This window comes from Rhinopithecus roxellana, chromosome 14 (assembly GCF_007565055.1).
Source record: "Rhinopithecus roxellana isolate Shanxi Qingling chromosome 14, ASM756505v1, whole genome shotgun sequence".
NCBI classification, from domain to species: Eukaryota; Metazoa; Chordata; class Mammalia; order Primates; family Cercopithecidae; genus Rhinopithecus; species Rhinopithecus roxellana.
The window spans coordinates 69,815,425-69,834,924 of record NC_044562.1 but is presented as its reverse complement, the minus strand read 5'-3'; the positions used below and the strand labels follow the sequence as shown (position 1 = coordinate 69,834,924).

The following is a 19,500-nucleotide window of genomic DNA, read 5'->3' as shown; positions in this document are numbered from 1 at the left end:
CCGGGCTGGATCAGCAAGTCAACTGGGTGGATGATGAGAGTGTGGAAATAAAGGATATAGCACTAAATGGAATTGAGGACTGAAGGTTGACCTTCTAAACTTGCCGGATGCTTACCCAGGAGTTCTTGATGGCAATAATCTTGGTAAAAAAAGTTTCACCAAAATACGTGATTTTTAGGGAGCATTATACCAATTGGGGAAATAAATGTATGCATATATTAAAAGGTGACACCAAATTTGACCAATGAACAGACTGCAGGTAAGAGTATACCAAGGCCCCTTAGCCCTCAAAGCACTAGGGAACATTGTATCCTTCCTGCAAGAAATCATTATTTCAAAGAGTTTGCCTTTTGATTTTTTTTTTTTTTTTTTTTTTTTGAGACGGAGTCTCGCTCTGTCACCCAGGCTGGGAGTGCAGTGGCGCGATCTCAGCTCACTGCAAGCTCCGCCTCCCGGGTTCACACCATTCTCTTGCCTCAGCCTCCCAAGTAGCTGGGACTACAGGCGCCCGCCGCCACGCCCGGCTAATTCTTTTGTATTTTTAGTAGAGATGGGTTTTCACCGTGTTAGCCAGGATGGTCTCGATCTCCTAATCTCGTAATCTGCCTGCCTTGGCCTCTCAAAGTGCTAGGATTACAGGCGCGAGCCACCGTGCCCAGCCTGCCTTTTGATTTTCTTACTGTGCTGTTTTGGTATTGTAAAAACAGTAAATGTTAAAAAAAAAAAAAAAAAAAAAAAAGAAGAAAGAAAAGAAAAATCGACTTTACAAAAAGTAAATTACAAAAGATTACTACTCATCTTTATGTTTAAACTTATAACAAAACAGGAAACTCAGTTAGGATGCTTCCATAGCCGGGGAAATGTACGGGTCAGAATTTTCCAACTGAGGTTCGATCTGTTATTTTCCATACTAAAAGTCAAAAAAGTCAAAACAATGTCTCAACAAAAGCAAAAATAAGCCATGATGCATTTTGATGCATGAGAGTGATTAACGAAAGTAGGTTAATTTAGTAATAATAAAAATATTTTCAAAGCTGAACTCTCTCAGTTAACAAATACAAGGCAAAACTATGAATATTTTTGCTATTTGAATAAAGCACAGGTAGAGTTCATCCTTAGAGTCTCTTGGCCTCACATTTTTCCAGGTTTCTTAGCTATTCGCCCTGCCTCAATAGTCCCCAAGTGATTGCTCCCGTCCAGGCCTCCTGAAGCAGATCCAGCCTAAGTTCCTGGCAGATGGGCTTCCATCAAGGAAGCAGGACCATTGTGAATATATTGAATAAGGAATTTATTATAGAAATTAGGGCTGGGCACAGTGGCTCACACCTGTAATCCCAGTACTTTGGGAGGCTGAGGTGGGCAGATCACCTGAGGTCAGGAGTTTAAGACCAGCCTGGCCAACATGGTAAAACCCCATCTCTACTAAAAATACAAAAAATTAGCTGGGCATGGTGGCGGGCACCTATAATCTGAGCTACTCAGGAGGCTGAGGCAGGAGAATTGCTTGAACCCAGGAGGTGGAGGTTGCAGTGAGATGAGATCACACCACTGCACTCCAGCCTGGGCGACAGGGAGACTCTGTTTCAAAAAAAAAAAAATGAAGAAGAAGAAGATATTACATCACATTTGTGGGAGGAGTTAGATAAGTAAAAGTCTAAAAGTCTGAAAAGGGGAATCAGAGTACAATCCTGATTTGGGCAGAAGAGTCCAAGCTCGCAGGGAAATCTGGATATTAGGCTAGGCACATCCAGCTGCTGTAGTGAGAGCACAAAAATGGCTGGTGTAGACATCTACAGATGGTTGTTGGGTCTTTATGATTGCTGCCTCTGTGAGTTTCTGTGAAGAGTCTGTTAGCTAGCCTGTGGTCACAGTTACTTGTCAGAAGAGAATACAGAGCAGGGAAGAATGAGAACAAACAGGAACTCTCCTGCATCTCTTCGCATTGGCTGGCAATGGCATTTGTCTATCACCACCTCTAACCAATGGTGACTGTCGGAATGTAATGAAAGTCGTCATTGGTTAGCGGTGACGAGAGACAAATGAAGATGCTGCTTCAGTATTGTCTCCTAAGTCACAGGCAACTTCAATTTTGTCTGTCTGGAAGCATATATTAAAGGGGATTTGGGGAAACATAGTTTCCAGCATAACCATGTTGCATATAGAACAACCAGTACAATGACCATACTTTGGCTGCAAAGTATGGGATTTGTTTCTCTAGTAGCTGTCAGAGGGGTCAGATGACGACTCATCCTGGAAGCTGGAGGAAATGGGAGGTAGCTTTCAGGTAAATTTCTTCTTCAGTATTTTCTCTGATAGCCAGTTCTTGGGCAGTTTTGCATGGCTAAGCAACTGGCTGTGTCTTCTCAGGTTCATGAAGCACAGGCCAAGTTGATAACGTATCACTATGTATTTGTTTTCTATTCTTTCCTGTCTCATTTCTCCTGTTCCTCATTTGTTGTCCTGGGTTTGCGTCTTTCAAGGAAGCATTAGCACTTCAGTTTTCCTAAAACCTCCAGCTAAAATTGTACTCATCTAAGAAAATGCAATGAAAATGAAGCAGGACTTGGATGAATTGATGGTGGAAACTATGATTCCTATGAGGCTCAGTTCATTTGTATGTGATGGAATTATAGCATCGATGGACTTTTAAGAACATCATTAACTTTCTTCAGTGGAAAAGTCCACGAACGTGTATTTTCTGAGACAAAAGGGATGGATTAGGGAAGCCAAGATCCTCTTAGTCAACATATGACTTGTGACTTTAACACTCAGCAAGAATGTACGCTTAATGAAAACATTGCTCTCTGGCACTTTTTTGAGCAATAATCCTGCCATAGCTCAAAAAGCAGTGAAAAGCCTGTTATTCTTATTTACATATCTATGCCAGTCTGAGTTTTCAAAATACAATGATGCACAAATGGGTAAGGAAACTGCCTTGATCTGTAGTTCTGTACAGCCCGCTGTGTTTAATCCATCCATTTCCCCAGATGGATAGGTATAGTACCGTTACCTCTTATTTGACCATTAATCAATGAGACAGTGGGGGAGATTTTTTTCCCTGATGTTTAAAACCATTTTTAAAAGTATTAAAACACATATACCTACTATGGAATAGAGTGAAAAGCATGAGAACATTCTTACATTAAAACGTGAGATTTAGGTTGTGGTAGTTCCTTCTCTTCCCCCATAGTTCATGGTTTCCTGCTATTAGGAGTTCAGAGAAAAAATTAGATAACCTCTTCTTTTTTTTTTCTTTTTCTTTTTCTTTTTTTTTTTTGACAGGGTCTCACTTTGTAGCCAAGGCTGGAGTGCAGTGGCACGATCTTGGCTCACTGCATCCTCTGCCTCCCTGGTTCAAGCGATACTTGTGCCTCAGCCTCCCAGGAAGTTGGGATTTCAGGTGCCTGCCACCACACCCCGCTAGCTTTTGTACTTTTAGTAGAGACGGGGTTTCACCATGTTGGTCAGGCTGGTCTTGAACTCCTGACCTCATGTGATCCGCCCGCCTCCGCCTTGCAAAGTGCGGGGATTGCAGGCGTGAGCCACTGCGCTGGGCCTAGAGAACTTCTTTAGGTAAAGATTCTGTGTGCTATGTGTACTCTCTCATTTTCATTCACACTTTTGTATTTCTTTTTAAATATATGGGTTTTAGCTTTTTTCTTTTAAGGGAGAAAGCAATTTCAGTAGAGTTTCTGTTAATGGAACTCAGATAGAAGGAGGAGTAGAAAGGGTGATGAAGCAGAGGTCGGCATCCCAGCTGCTCCCTTGAGGAGCCTGTCTTCACAGCAAAGGAATGAAGGACAAGCTGCCATTGTCGCAGGGTCCCGCATCTATTATTTTGTAACGAGGGGACATGAGAACATTGCTAGTCTAGGTGGAAAAAGCTAATCCAACGGGTAAGATTGGAGATTCAAGAGAAACTGTGGGAAGGAGTGCATAGAGTCGACTGTTTCATAGCAAATCATTTTGTCAGCACAGGGCACAATGAAATGCCATCACAGTTGCCTCATTAGTAAGCAGTATCTTCCATTTTTGAAGGCACCCCAGCATGTTCTGTAATAGCTCCTGTTAGGTCCAGTCGATGTCCTCTGGACTCCCCTCTGCCTTCCACACCCAGATGATGATGACACAAATGCCTTGAAATATTGACATGTCCTCAGTCACTCATTTACAGAATGTCTGTACAAATATTTACATTACCCCGTCCCTCCTAGCAAATTTGCCTTTAGATTAATCTGCTCTCCGAACGCAGGCCGGGAGTGGCTTGGAGTGTGGAAGGGTTTAATTAAGGGTGGTGGTGAGGTGGAACTGACTGACTTTGATCGGCTTTGCCAGGGGCTTGAAGGAACCGGCTCTTCCTTTCGCAGAACCCAGGTGTTTCTCTGGGCCCGAGAAGTTTTTGCTCCCGAGTGAGTCAGGGACGGGAGCAGGCACGCACAGTCGCGTAAGTGTATGAAATGACGACCTCAGAAGGGCGCCCAGGGACAGGGGCTTGGCAGCACCGATCGGAGGCCGCCAGGCAGCTGTTCCTTTCGGAATCCGGTCTCCCCAGTGCTCCCTGCCGCAGCGCTCCTGGCCCCGAGCGCTGGAGCCCTTCTGGGTCACCGTTCCAGACAGCGGCCGGCCCACCTCCGCCGGACTTCGCGGGCGAGGGCTCCCGCTACTGAGCGCAGGCCCGCGGATGGCAGCTCGGGGTTTCCACGGCGGGTGATCTCGGGACACCACGGATTCCCACGGAGGCCAGGCCAGGGGAGAACCCCGGCTCTGGGACCCCGCGTGACCAGGGCGCAGGGCGCCGGGTGCGGGATCCCCGGCCCATCTGGCGGCGCAGGGAGGGGCGCCCGGTAGGGTGGGTGCGCAGCGTGAGCCCGGGCCACTGGCCGCTCCACTCCAGCCGGGCGGACGGGCGGGAGCCGGGGGCGGGGAGCCGGGAGCGCCGCCCCGCCAGCGCGCCCCGCCCGTGGGAGAGGAGGGGCTGCGGCGCCGCGGACCACTGGAGGCGCAGCACGGTCGCCGCCGCCGCTGTCGGTGCTAGAGATCGCCGCTCAGTGCAGGCGGCGCCTGTGCCTCCTCCTCTCCTCTGCTAGCCCGCGCTCCGGTCAGCCTGCCGGGGCCGGCTCTCCGCCTCCTGCCTCCCGCCGCAGCCGCGCAGCCGCGGCAGAACCCGCGGCACCACCGCTCGCCCTCCAGGTAGGTGTCCTAGCTGCAAAGGGATTGCCCGGGGCGGGCGCCACGGTGCCCGCATCGCGGCCCGGGGGCATTGTGCGCCTCCGGCTGGCCGAGGACCCCGAGGGACGCGTGGGTGGGCAGCCGCAGCTTCGGGCCCCCAGGGCATCGCCGTCCCCCTGGAGGCGCCGCCGGCCGATAGCCCGGGCTACAGGGAAGTCGGGGCGGCGGTGGCAGCCCATTCCCGCGGCCGGGATGGGAGGGGGCGTCTGTAGCGCGGTCCCCCTCCCTCCCCCTCGTTGCCAGGGAATTCCGGCTGCCTGCCACTCGCGCTCGCGTTCCCTCGCGCGGGCCGGCGCCCCTGCTCCCTGCAGGCTGCCTGGGGATTGAAGCAGGGGTAGGGAGAAGGACTGATGTAATTGTCAGCGGAAAACCGAACCCGCGCGGGTGAGAGCGCCCGCGCCCGCGCGAGCTAACGCCTACGCCGCACCTTTCAGGGAATCGGGGAAGCCGAGAGGAGCGGCTGGGGAAGTTGTGCATTGGGTTTTATTGTGCGCGTGCACTGCGGACTGCCCTCGCGGGGCACCACTGCCCACCCGCTGCTGGCGCCCCTGCATCCCTCCCTGCAGCCTTCGTCCACACCCCCGGCCAGGGCCAAGTCTGCCTTCCCTGGTTCAGACCGGGACAGGGTTTGCATTGCAGTCAAGACGTGCTTCCCCTGCATCAAGCCGGGAGCTGCCCGCAGATCGTGTCGCCGGGGATGCTGGGGGAGGAGGGAATGGGAGACCTGGGGAGGAATCCTGGAGAAGTAATGACACTAGCAGATTGTCTCCCCAAAGCTTCTGCTGCATATAGACACATCTGCAAGGCACCTTTTAAGCTGTTGTTGAAAGTTATAACCAGATACTGATTTTGTGACAATTCTGTGATATACCTGAACGGTTGCTTAAACCTAGAGACCTAAAGCTAGGGGAAGCATTACATAATGGACATGAAGCAAATGACACGAAACTAAGTGAACCCACTGGGTTGCCAGATTATTTCTCTCTTCTGGACACAAAATCCTGCAAGGTTTTTTCCATAGGAACTTTCATTTTTAAATTGCTGGGCTAAGTTTGACCAATTGTCTATTATATTCAGTTGTGATTTTTTTTTCTAAATAATTTTCTTGGACATCTTTTCTTAAATTTAAAAATTGCATACTAATGGTTATATATCACTAAGCTGATTAGGAAATGTAGTCTTCACAAGGTAAAAATGAGAAATTTCCCATCTTAATACCATTAACTTTGTTTTCCTCGTTTTGTTTTTGTTCCTTTTCCTTCTTTCATCCCCCCCCCCAACCCCCGCTTCATTTTTTGGAAACATTTCTACAGTTTTGGGTACTGCAAGCTCACAACGTTGATATTTCTATCACATGCTACAGCATTGCAGAGACAAAGACTAATAATAAATGAAACAGAAGACCTCGCAGTAACTCTGAGAGTGATCAGGGTTCCCAAGGTCGAAGGGAAGCTGCAGTGTAATTCAGCAATAATCACTTACAGAGAATATGCATAGCCCTCTCTGGGAAAGGCCCTGATTGGTAGATTTTATTCTTATTATTCTTTTGCAGTTGGAGTTCATATATTTTTTCCCTAAAAAATAATTTTTCTTAAGGTAAAAAGGAAATATTTTGAAATTAAAAGTTCAGGCTTTAGAAAGCCTAAAAATCCTGGTTTTGCTCATATTTTTGGATTCAATGTTGATAACGCCATTATACATTCAGTGGATGGATTACCTTTGGCGATACCTCAGTTTCAGATTACTATGACTTGTCAGGTGACTCTTGGCTTTAGTATGAGGTAGTTCTGCTGGACTTTTACAAGAATCACATATGTAAGTTTTCTTATCCCTACATTGCTCTAACGTTAAGTTAACTTTACTTAAAGGAGAAAAATAAAGTCCTTCCAAGATGAAATCTTTGTGGTTGGAGGTCTTAGTATCACCACAGATACTGAATTAGGTACACTGCATAAGGAGATAAAAGTTCTTGTGACTTTACTCATGAAACTGTTGGAGTAGAGAGAAGATAATATAGTTTTGAAAGATAAGGCATACATTCTCAAAAGAAGGATTTTGTTGTTTTGCTGCAAAGATTAGGTCATAATTATGATACTTGTTTAAAACTTTAAATCTTGGGGGAAAAAGGGTCTCATACTATCCATTGACTTCTGGAACTTTTTTTTTTCTCACTCAATATTATATCTCTAGATTCATTCATACTGTATGTAGTTGTAGTTCACTGACTTTCACTGCAGTAAAATAATCCATTACGTGTCTTATAACGCAGTATGTTTCTCTCTTCTCTTTTCAGTGACCATTTTTTTTTTAAATTTTGTTATTTTTTGAGATATTGCAGTGTTGCTCTGATTATTCATGTTTCCTGGACACACGTGCCAGTGTTTCTCTTGGGTTAATACCAAGGAATAAAATTGCTGGTTTGTAGGTTATGTGAATATTCAACTTAAGTATTGCCAAATTATATTCCCAAATGGTTGTACTAATTTACATAAGCCAGGGAAACAATCAAATACAAACACTAAATACAAACATGGACTTCTGTTTTGCATATGTGTCTGTTGAAATACACATCTTTTTAGAAAGCAAGAGAATGATGAACATAAAACTTAGGATGGCAGTTATCTTTTATATGGACTAGAGGGTAGCATGTGGGGAGGAACACACACGGATGTTAGTTATTGATAATGACCTAGTCCTTCAGTTTTGTGGTGAGTTCCTAGGTGATCATTGTGCAAAGTGAGTATGTTCCAAGTCCCCCAGTAGATGCCTGATACCTCTGATGGTGCCAAACCCTATGTATATTCTTCTTTTCCATATGTACATACCTATGATAAAATTTAATTTATAAATTAGGTACAGTAAGAGATCAACAACAATCATAATAAACAGAACAATTTTTAACACTATACTGTAATAAAAAGTTATGTAAATATGGTTTCTCTCTCTTTCAAATTATCTTATTACACTGTATTCACCTATTCTCAGAACCTCATTGACCATGGGTAATTGAAACTTTGGATGGGGGCAGATGCTGTATTAAAAAAAAGGAAAGAGGATCATGCATGGACCAGTGATTATATTTTAAGGCTCTAAGGAAAAAGAAAATAAGGACAATAGAGTTGTCACAAGACAATAGGCCTACAAGATATTAGTTGAAAGATGAAGACGCAGTCCCTGTGCATAGGCATGAGTTTCCCAGAGTTCATGGAAGAAATTTGCAAAAAGGTTGAGCAGGAAGTGGTCATGCTCAGAAGAAGGCTGTTGTGGACTTAGAAAATGATTTGAACAGAAGTTGAGGGAGCCATGAGAGATTTTCCAACAGTGAACCACTCAAAGCATTTATACAGTAAGTTTAGGGAACAGATAGGTGGGGGCTACCAGGAGACATCCAAGGCTTCTCGTTAGGAGGGGCTGCTGATTGAGATGGGAGTTCTCAAGTTTGGAGAAAATGAAATGGATTGGTTTAAAAACTAAAACGACCGTCCTAGAAAAGAAGAAGAGGAGAGTCAAAGGTATTTGACTATAATGAAAAGAAATATGAAGAATCTTGATGTGTAGTATCAATTTTATTTATTTATTTATTTATTTTGAGACAGAATCTCGCTCTGTCACCCAGGCTGGAATGCAGTGGCGCAATTTTGGCTTACTGCAACCTCCTGGGTTCAAGCAATGCTCTTGCCTCAGCCTCCCTAGTAGATGGGACTACAGGTGCGTGCCATCACGCCGACTAATTTTTGTACTTTTAGTAGAGATGGGGTTTTACCATATTGGTCAGGCTGGTCTTGAGCCCCTGACCTCGTGATCCGCCCACCTCGGCCTCCCAAAGTGCTGGGATTACAGGCCTGAGCCACTGTGCCCAGCCAAATTTTTTTTTTTTTAAAGAAAATAGTGGAGTTGCTGTGGGAGCTTTTAGTAAGGTTTAAACATCTCAAGTATGTGATAATAGATATCCAAGCTCATGTTTGAAAATGTGCATTATGGTGTCTGCTTTATATGTAGAGGTTTTTTTTAATTTTTATTTTTTTTTGGATACATAATAGGTGTATGTGTTTATGGGGTATGTGAGATATTTTGATACAGGCATACAATGTGTAATAATCACATCAGGGCAAATGGGGTATCCATTATCTCCAGCATTTATCCTTTGTGTTACAAACAATCCAATTATACTCTTTGAGTTATTTTTAAATGTACAATTAAATTATTATTGACTATAGTCACCTGTTGTGCTATCAAATACTAGATCTTATTCATTGTTTCTTTTTTCCTTTTTTTTTTTTTAAGGGACAGGGTCACCCTATATTGCCTAGTCTGGTCTTGAACTCCTCCTAGGCTCAGGGGATCCTTCTGCCTCGGCCTCCCAAAGTGTTAGGATTACAAGCATGAGCCACCACTCCCAGCTCACTTATTCATTGTTTCTATTTTTTTGTACCCATTAGCCAACCACTTCCCCCCTAACTTCTCCACTACTCTTCCCAGCATCTGGTAACCATCCTTCTACTTTCTATCTCTATGAGTTCAATTGTTTTAATTTTTAGCTCCCACAAATAAGTGAGAACATGCTCCTCATTGATAATGTCTAGCTTAGCTAGTGCTGGATTCTCTGGACCTAGCACATGGTGGGTGTTGAATAAATATTTTTGGAATGAATGAACGGATTTTAAGTAGTTGGTTAGATTTTTCAGGTTTTTGGAGATGTTACAAGTGTCATTCATGTTAGTCTTTGCTTCTTTCTTATTGAACTTATACCTTTTAAAAAGAACTTTGAGGCTGGGCGCAGTGGCTCATGCCTGTAGTCCCAGCACTTTGGGAGGCCAAGGCGCGTGGATCACTTGAGGTCAGGTGTTCGAGACCAGCCTGGCCAACATGGTGAAACCCAGTCTCTACTAAAAATACTAAAATTAGCTGGGAGTGGTGGCATGTACCTATAGTCCCAGCTACTCAGGAGGCTGAGGCAGGAGAATCGCTTGAACCCAGGAGGCAGAGGTTGCAGTGAGCTGAGATTGTACCACTGCACTCCAGGTTAGGTGACAGTGAGACTCCATCTCAAAAATAAATAAATAAATAAATAAATAAATAAATAAATAAATAAGAGAACTGCAGCACAAAGAGGTTAAGTAATCTGCCCGAGGTGGTTTCCTTGTCTGTAATGTGGATGTACTATCTGTAATGTGGACATGCTATCTGTAATATGGACATATTATTAGGGCTTAACTCTCCAGTTGTGTCAAGTATTCTGTGAACTTCTGGCCCAGAGTAAAAACTCACCACATATTGCCAGCAATGTTAGGGAGTTGTTGTTACAGAAATAGTACCCCCGAACGTACAATAGCTAAAATGACCAAGGATAATTTAATTGGATCTCAGTTTTTCAAGTAATAAACATTCAAATAGAACATTTCTTTCAAATTCAACTTTGTCTAACTCAGTTGGCCTTGGGTATATTGTTGGTGTTTAGTGACTATTAGATATGACAGTTTGTACATTTGTTATATTCTGAGAGGAAATTAGATGCATCATATATCCATCGGATGTTCTGGATTCTTCACTCAGGCTTTGCCATGTTCAGTGCATAAATACTATCTGGCAGATAGTAAAATATGACCAAAATTATTAATCCCTATGGGTGATTAAAAGAAACATACACATAAAACTCAATTTTCTTAAATCAAATGAGAGCTTTCCTGTGTCAGTATCCAAAGGAAGCGTTTTAAATTTTGATTATACTGTGAAATTCTGCTTTCAACAAATAAAATTTCACATTATTTTCTGTCCTCTTCTGTTCCCCCTTAAACCCCTACCATTACTCTTTCTACACACTTAATATTTCTGTTAATTTGCTTCTGAGGGAATGCTTGGGTATTTACTGCTAAGTGTTTTTCTGGGTCTTTCTAGAAGGCTGACTGATTTTATTGCTTAGGTTCGGGGCCAAATCCTGTGGTTGCCTGGCTCTCTGAGATACTGAGTCTTCAACCTTTAGCTGCCTGTAAGTGACTGCTCAAATGTCATGGGGAGCCTCTGCAGGATAACCATTAAGGGTTGTTGTTTTTTTTTTTTTTTCATTTGTTAAATCCCCAAAACTAATGCTATTAAGGGGCTTTTCATAGACCTAGAAAACTCTATGTATTCATCTTTTTAACTCTCACATCACATAGCCTTGTACATAGTGGACATTCAGTAAGTGTTGTTAAATATACAATTTTTGTTAATTGATTCGTATAAAATTACACTGTACATTGTTTGCCATTTGAAATGCTAATTATAGTCTGTTTGGGTTGTGTTTACATTCTAATCTTTCGGAACACTGGAGAAAAAAACTTTAAGCTTTTTCCCTTTAAACTTTGAAGGAAAACACATATTTGGATAAGGCGGTGCTGCACTTCGAGTCCCAAAATGTCCATTATTGGGTAGCTAACTGACAATTATTTCTCTGTGTAGGAAATATTTTTAAAAAATTCTTCGAGAATAATGCCTAATTATTCTTTGTGAGCTGGCCAAATTTTGTGAAATAATGAGGTTTAGGGATTACATTTTTCAAAGCCAGCAATAAAATATACAAAGATTAAAGCACATTTCTTTAAGTTGGAGGTGCTGGAGCTTTTTGGTTGCTCTTTTTGTTTTTGAAATGGGCCATCTGACATTTATATGCAAATCAATAACGTATGAATTAAATGCAAGCAAGGTTCTGTTTCTTCAGACACTTTTTTTTTTTTTTGAGATGGAGTCTCTCTCTGTCACCCAGGCCCGAGTGCGGTGGCACAATCTCAGCTCACTGCAACCTGCGCCTCCCGGGTTCAAGTGATTCTTCTGCCTCAGCCTCTCCAGTAGCTGGGACTACAGGTGTGTGTCACCATACCTGGCTAATTTTTATATTTTTAATAAAGACGGGGTTTCACCTTTTTGGCCAGACTGGTCTTGAACTCCTGACCTCAAGTGATCCTCCTGTCTTGGCCTCCCAAAGTGCTGGCATTACAAGTGTAAGCCTCTGTGCCTGGTTCTTCAGACACTTCTAAAAACTGCCCACAAATCATGATGTAACTTTCTTCCTTTTTCCTCTGCTGGCATAGATGATTACTATTATAAGAAATTAGTAATCTCTTTTTGAGGATGGTGATGGAGTGTTGTACAGGGGTGTTCCTTGATTTTAATGCTATTTTCTATAATTCCTTGAAATTTTCTTTCTAAAACAGATTTTCTTTAGGACTTCCAGAAATGCTTTAGGAATTCCAGATAATTTTTTTTTTTTTTTTTTTTTTTTTTTTTTTTTTTTTTTTTTTTTTGCGACGGAGTCTTGCTCTGTCACCCAGGCTGGAGTGCAGTGGTGTGATCTCAGCTCACTGCAAGCTCTGTCTCCCAGGTTCACGCCATTCTGTTGCCTCAGCCTCCCAAGCAGCCAAATTACAGGTGCCCACCAGCACGCCTGGCTAATTTTTTGTATTTTTAGTAGAGACATGGTTTTTAGCCAGGATGGTCTTGATCTCCTGACCTCGTGATCCGCCCGCCTCAGCCTCCCAAAGTGCTGGGATTGTAGGCATGAGCCACTGCGCCCAGCCCAAATAAATATTTCTGAAATTGCAGACTCTACAAATGTATATTAATATTTCATTTAGAATTAAGATTAAATTCACCTTTCTGATTTGAAGATTAAGAATCATGGTTACTCTGTCTAAAGAAAATACTGGTGGGCAATGTTGGGAGTTAGCAGTTGGCAGGCAACTGATTTTCATAGAATCAACTCAAAATGACAAGTTGAGAGTGAAAAAATGGCCGTTTTCCAATATAATGATTCTTTTGGGATTACTTTGAGAATATTTTGTATCAAGAGATGTATTTTCTTATTTATGTATTTATTTATTTGAGATGAGGGTCTCACTACATTGCCCAGGCTAGAGTGCAGTGGCTATTCACAGACATGATCATGGTGTACTACAGCCTCCAGCTCCTGGCTTCAGCCCCCTGAGTACCTGGGATTATACTTGTGTGTCACGGCACCCGGCAAGAGACATACTTTCTTAGTGGCTCCATATCTAAGACTTAACTAGAACATTAGCCTTTCCAGCATTACCCAAATCACAGAAAGTATCTTAGAAGTAATTTTGTAGATGAGGAAACTGAGGGTCTGAGAGTTGAATGAGGTGTCCAACCCAGTGCCAGACCTGTAGTGACCATCACATGCCTGGACACTAAATCATCCTGACCTGGCACATGGTCCACACTAGAGTTAATTTGTGAAAACATGTATGTACAGATGTAGAAAAAATACTGATGGGGACCTGTGGCATTTGTTTTCAACCTGAGAAGTGTGCCTGACAATTAGTATTCCCATGACCGTTCTTACATGTGCTTGTTAACTGCAGTTATAGTGCTTTATCAGATATGATGTCAGCTTTAAGATCAACTCACATAGTAGACTCATAGTTCCTTTCGGGAATGGCAGAATCCAGGTAGACTTTGGGTCAGTTTTCAATCAGCCATTCCAATCTGACACTACAGTGAGTACTTGTAGTATTGGAACCTTATAATAGTATACTTTGTTTTTTCTCTTCCTGAGTTTTGTGCTATTGTTGTCATATTTATGTAATAAACCCCGCAAAATATTGGTACTGCTTTTGTTTGAAAAGTTATCTTTTAAAGATATGTAAATGATAATTCACAAAATCTTATGTATTTACCATGTATGGTGCCTTTCATTCCTTTTTGCAGATCCATATTTCCATCTGGAATCATTTTCTTTCTGCTTAAAAGGACTTCCTTTAACATTTCTTATTTCCAATGGTGATAACTTTTTCACTTCTGTGTGTCTGGAAATGTCTTTATTTTGCCTTCAATTTTGAAGATACTTTCACTGGGTATAAAATTCTACGTAGACTGTATTTTTCTTTTCAGTGCTTTAAAGATGTAGCCTCCTGTTTGCATTGTTTTCAATGAGAAATCTATTATCCTTATCTTTGTACATATTGTATCTTTTTTCTCTGGCTGCTTTAAGATTTCTTTTTATCTGCCGGGTGCTGTGACTGACGCCTGTAATCCCAGCAATTTGGGAAGCTGAGGTGGCAGATCACTTGAAATCAGGAGTATGAGCCCAGCCTGGCCAACATGGTGAAACCCTGTCTCTACTAAAAATACAAAAATTGGCTGGGCGTGGTAGTGGGCACCTGTAACCCCAGCTACTCAGGAGGCTGAGGCAGGATAATCACTTGAACCTGGGAGGTCGAGGTTGCAGTAAACTGAGGTTGTGCCACTGTACTCCACCTTGGGTGACAGAGCAAGACTCTGTCTCAAAAAAAAAGAAAAAAAAAAAAAAGAAATAAAAAGATTATTTTTATCATTGGTGTTGAGTAATTTGATCATGATGTACCTTGATGTGGTTTTCTTCATGTCTCTTGTGCCATTGAGCTCTTTGAGCCATTGAGCATCTTGAATTTGTGGGATTTTCATTTTCAAGAAAGTTGAACAAATTTCTGCTATTATTTCTTCACATAGGTTTTTCTGTTTTTTTCTTCATTTTTCTGTCTTTTGTGGGGAGTCCATGTACTGTATATTAGGCTGCTTAAAGTTGTCTCACAGCTCATTGAGGCTCTGTTCAGTTTTTAAAGGTCTCTTTTCTCTGTTTCACTTTGGATAGTTTCGATTGCTGTGTCTTTACGCTTAGTTTCTTTTAATTTTTTCTTTTTAAATTGAGGTAGAGTCTCACCTCAGTTTATGAGGTGAGACTATGTTGCCCAGGCTAGACTTGAACTCTTGGGCTCAAGCTATCCTTCCACCTCAGCTTCCTGAGTAGCTGGGATTATAGGCTCACACCACTGCGCCTGGCCCACATTTAGTAATCTTTTCTTTGGCAATGTCTACAGTATTAATCTCATCCAAGGATGTATTTTTAATTTCAGACTTTGTGACTTTGTAGTTTTCAGCTCTAGAAGTGTTATTTGGGTCTTTAAAAATATCTCCATATCTCTACTTAACTTTTCGAACATACGGAATATAATTATAACTGTTTTTAATATTCTTGCCTGCTAATTCTAATTTTTGTGACAGCTCTGGGTCAGGATCTCCTTACCATGAGTCGTATTTCCCTGCTTCTTTATGTGCCTGGTAATTTTTCACTGGATGCTAAGTATTGGGAATTTTACCTTGTTGGGTGCTGGATATTTTTGCATTCCTGTAAATGTTCTTGAGCTTTGTTCTGTGATGCAATTAATTTACTTGTAAATAGTTTGACTTTTTAAGGTCTTGGCTTTAAGATTTGTTTAGTGGGACCAGATAGTGCTCAATTTAAGGCTAATTATTTCCACGAACCGGGCAAGACCCTTCTGTATACTGTACCCAATGTCTGTTGAATCATGAGACTTTCTAGTTTGGCAGGTGGGAGCAGACTGGTCTTGATTCTGTGAATGTGGGTACTGTTCTGTCATCTCTAATGCATTCTAGTGTTTTTTTCTCAAGCCTCTTTGGTTTCCTTATACCTATGAGCATGAATTAACTGAGTTCTTTTCTTTTCTTTCTTCTTTTTTTTTTTTTTTTTTTTTTGGACAGAATCTCACTCTGTTGCCCAGGCTGGAGTACAGTGCCGCGATCTCTGCCCACTGCAACCTCCACCTGCGGGGTTCAAGTGTTTCTCGTGCCTTGGCCTCCCGAGTAGTTGGGACTATGGGTGTACGCCGTGACACCCAGGTAATTTTTGTATTTTAGTAGAGAGGGGAGGTTACACCATGTTGGCCAGGCCAGTCTCAAACACCTGACCTCAAGTGATCCACTTGCCTCGGCCTCCCAAAGTGCTGGGATTACAGGTGTGAGCCACCCTGCCTGGCCTCACTGAATTCTTGAGGGGAACTCTCTGCAGATCTCTGGAAATCTCTCTGTGAAGATTTCTCTTTTCCTTTGGACTACAGCTGCCTTGGATTTTCTGAACTGTCAGCTCTGGTCTGTTGCCCTGGGCTTGGGTTCCCCCTCCCTGTGCCACTGCTGGAAACTCACTCAAGGCAGTAACCTAGTATAGTCTTTCTTAGGACTCACTTCACTCCTTTCCTCTCTCTTGGGGATCACTGTCTTTTGTTGCCTGATAATATCTTGAAAACGATTTCTTTGTATGTTTTGTCCACTTCTTGGTTGTCTCCAACAGGAAGATAAATTCTGTCCTTCATCTTGGCCAGAAGCAGAAGTCCCCCAGATATCTGTTGAAAGTGAGGAAGCAGGCAGAGGAGTGAAGTGGAGGTCTTGAGGGATTGTGGTAAAAGTTAATGTAGCCAGTGCGGTGAAGGGGAAAGAGCTTACCATTGGAAGCCCACCTGAGAGGGAGAGTTACTCTATCAGTGCAGTTGAGTGAGTTGGCTAGCAGTTTTATTGATTCATTGATTCTTTTTTGCTACTATTCATTTACTTATTTGGTGCCTACTCTGCACCAGAGTCTTAACAAACATTATTTCTCATCCTTACAATAGGCCTACAAGGTGTTGGTATTATTAATCCTTTACCTCCACACTCTACCCCACCTTCCCCCACTGTGAGGCCCAGCCTTTCTCAGTTTCACAGATGAGAAAATAGAAACGTCAACTGACTGCCAAGCTCCTGCAGTTTGTAAATTGTATAATCAGATTTCAAACCCAGTTTCCTGTAGCTCCAAAGCCAACTGGCCCATAATGCCTTTTCCTTGCCAGGGTTGGGATTTGTGTTTGAGTGAGTGAGTTGGGGGAAATGAGAGTGCTAAAAAGAAGTTGAAGTGACGGCTCATGATTAAGTAGACAGGGAAGGGAGGAAGCCAAAGATGAAGGCTGGTGGATGGGAAGAAAAGAGAAGCTTCAGCGGCCTTCAGTTCTCTGTGGTGTGGACAATGGCTGTAATGGCCTTAAAGAAACAAGGGAGCCTGTAGTTAGCCCCAGATGATGTCAGTGAGAAGTGATGGGGGAGAAAGAAGTCTTAGAATTCTACCCGATCTAATAAGTTCTGGATCTCTAATAACAGTTCCAGATAGATTGTAGTTCTGAGAAAGGTAAAACAACAAAGCTTCTAGAAAAAGGAAATAAGCAAAGATTTCCTAAACAGGACATAAAGAGTGCTCATGATAAAGGAAACAGTAGACAAACTGGACTTTACTGAAGGATCTTTTCAGCACAAACACTGTGCAGAGGACAAAAAATCAAGCAGCACAGTAGGAGATATTTCCAGCATATATGCCCAAGTCACTTTTAGGTCAGTGACTTGGACAAATGAGAAGTTACATGTAGTCACTTATTGAAACACTAATTCATTAATAAATATGATAGATTTGTATATTTCCAGAATTGTTTGTCTAATCCTCTTAAGGGCATTATATCACTAAGCAGCACAGCTAAGTGTTTGATCAGTTTAATTAGAATGATCATTTGTCACACTTTAAAAGCATTTGGCTCTTGGCTATGAAAATATCAAAGGCTGGGCAAAAAAGTATTAATTTTGCCTTTTTTGAAAATGATATTTCAAACTGTTAAAATCTAGTCACAGTTGAATTAGTACATAACCTTCAGCTACTCGAGCCTACCTAATATGCTGATTAATCAGATGATGCATCCAATTTTTCCACAATTCTTTTTTAATACTGTATTACACAGCCACGTGATTAGGATTTCTCTTATTGGCTGTTTTGAGAAAGTTGGCATCTAATTTTTGTCTTGTGTGAAGAACTAAAGTATTTTCCAACAGGTAGAATGAAACAAAAAAGACCTGTCTCGGGTTTATGTGTGGTGGAAAAGCTAGCATATACTGTGTCAATACAAAGGAAACTGAGAACCCAGATAGCACTTAAAGTTGTGTGGTTAGGGATTATGAGGCATGACATAGCAATGAGACTGAGTTCACAGGCTGCAAAGTAAAAACAGTGTCCTTACTTGATCATCTTCTTCTCTATACAGTGGCCAATGGGACAGAAAGTCAGCACAAAATGATGAGGCCACTGTCACGTACCCTGTGTACTTAGTGATATCATTATCCAGCCTTTGGTTTTCGAGATGAAGAAAGGGATAGAAAATTAGATTTATCTTGAATCACTTATCATAGGGTTTAGTTTACTTACCAAAGGCTTTAGTAAGCTCTTTACGAACTCTTTCTTACAGGAGGGTTTTTTGTTTTGTTTTGTTTTGTCTTTATTTTGAGATAGAGTCTCGCTGTGTTGCCCAGGCTAGAGTTCAGTGGCACCATCTTGGCTTACTGCAACCTCCGCCTCCCAGGTTCAAGCAATTCTCCTGTCTCAGCCTCCCAAGTAGATGGGACTACAGGTGCCTGCCACCACGCCCAGCTAAGTTTTGTATTTTTAGTACAGATAGGGTTTCACCATATGGGTCAGGCTGGTCTTGAACTCCTGACCTCAGGTGATCCACCCGCCTCAGTCTCCCAAAGTGCTGGGATTACAGATGTGAGCCACCGCACCCGGCCTGTTTTTGTTTTTAGTAGAGAATTTAGGTCTCCTGTGTTTCCCAGGCTGGTCTCAAAGTCCTGGACTCAAGCGATCCTCCCACCTCAGCCTCCCAAAGTGCTGGGGTTTTTGTTTGTTTGTTTTGTTTTTAAAGAGAAAGCGATAGCCAGTGGGTCCCTGCCTATAAAGGTGGCCTTGTGTGGGTGCACCTGTGAGTGCTTCCATGGCAGAGTGGTATACTGGTTTCCCATGGCTACTGTAACAACTTACCACAAACTTAGTGGCTTAAAACAACACAAATTCATTCTTTGTGGTTCTGGTCCTTGGTGTTCCTTAGCTCATGACCACATAACTCAAAATCTCTGTCTTATTTTACATCCCCTTTTCCTCTGTGTGTGTCTTCTCCTTTTTTTGTCTGTGTCAGAACTCTCTGTGTCTCTGTCTTACAAGGATACATGTAATTGTATTTAGGGTCCACCTGGATTATCCAGGATAAGCACCTCCTCTCAGTATCCTTCACTTAATCATATGTTTGGGAGTCATATATGGTAATATTCTCTCTTAGCCGTATAAGGTAATATCTACAAGCTCAGGGGATTAGGAAGTGAACATATTTTTTAAGGGTGGGATTGGTGTGTATTTTTCAGCCAACTACAGTTGGTTTTTCCAGCTATGAGTACATTTGCATCAGGAGATACCTGCAGAAGTAAATTTGGGGACATCTGCATGCCATGAATATGCAGGGGAAGTCACCTATGAGAACCTCTTGTGTGCTGACCTGGAGTTAGAGCTGCTGTGTGTGTCTGGGGAGGAGGGTGGGAGATGGAGGTGGAGAGAGTATTTTGAAAGAAACTTGAGGGAGGATATCAAATGTGCAAGAAATTTTT

At 42.5% G+C, this 19,500-nt stretch overlaps 1 protein-coding gene across 4 annotated transcripts in view; it reads left to right on the top strand.

Annotated features, from left to right (window-relative positions):
* The first annotated feature begins 4,936 nt into the window (after positions 1 to 4,936).
* Positions 4,937 to 19,500, top strand: part of OSBPL6 (oxysterol binding protein like 6) — a 201,845-nt gene continuing 187,281 nt past the window's right edge. For 2 of the 4 annotated variants that reach the window (XM_010382503.2, XM_010382491.2), the window contains exon 1: positions 4,937 to 5,190. The gene's annotated coding sequence lies outside the window, so the exon portion shown is untranslated. The remainder of the gene's footprint in view (positions 5,191 to 19,500) is intronic. The other 2 variants (XM_030917077.1, XM_010382496.2) reach the window with 1 other exon arrangement.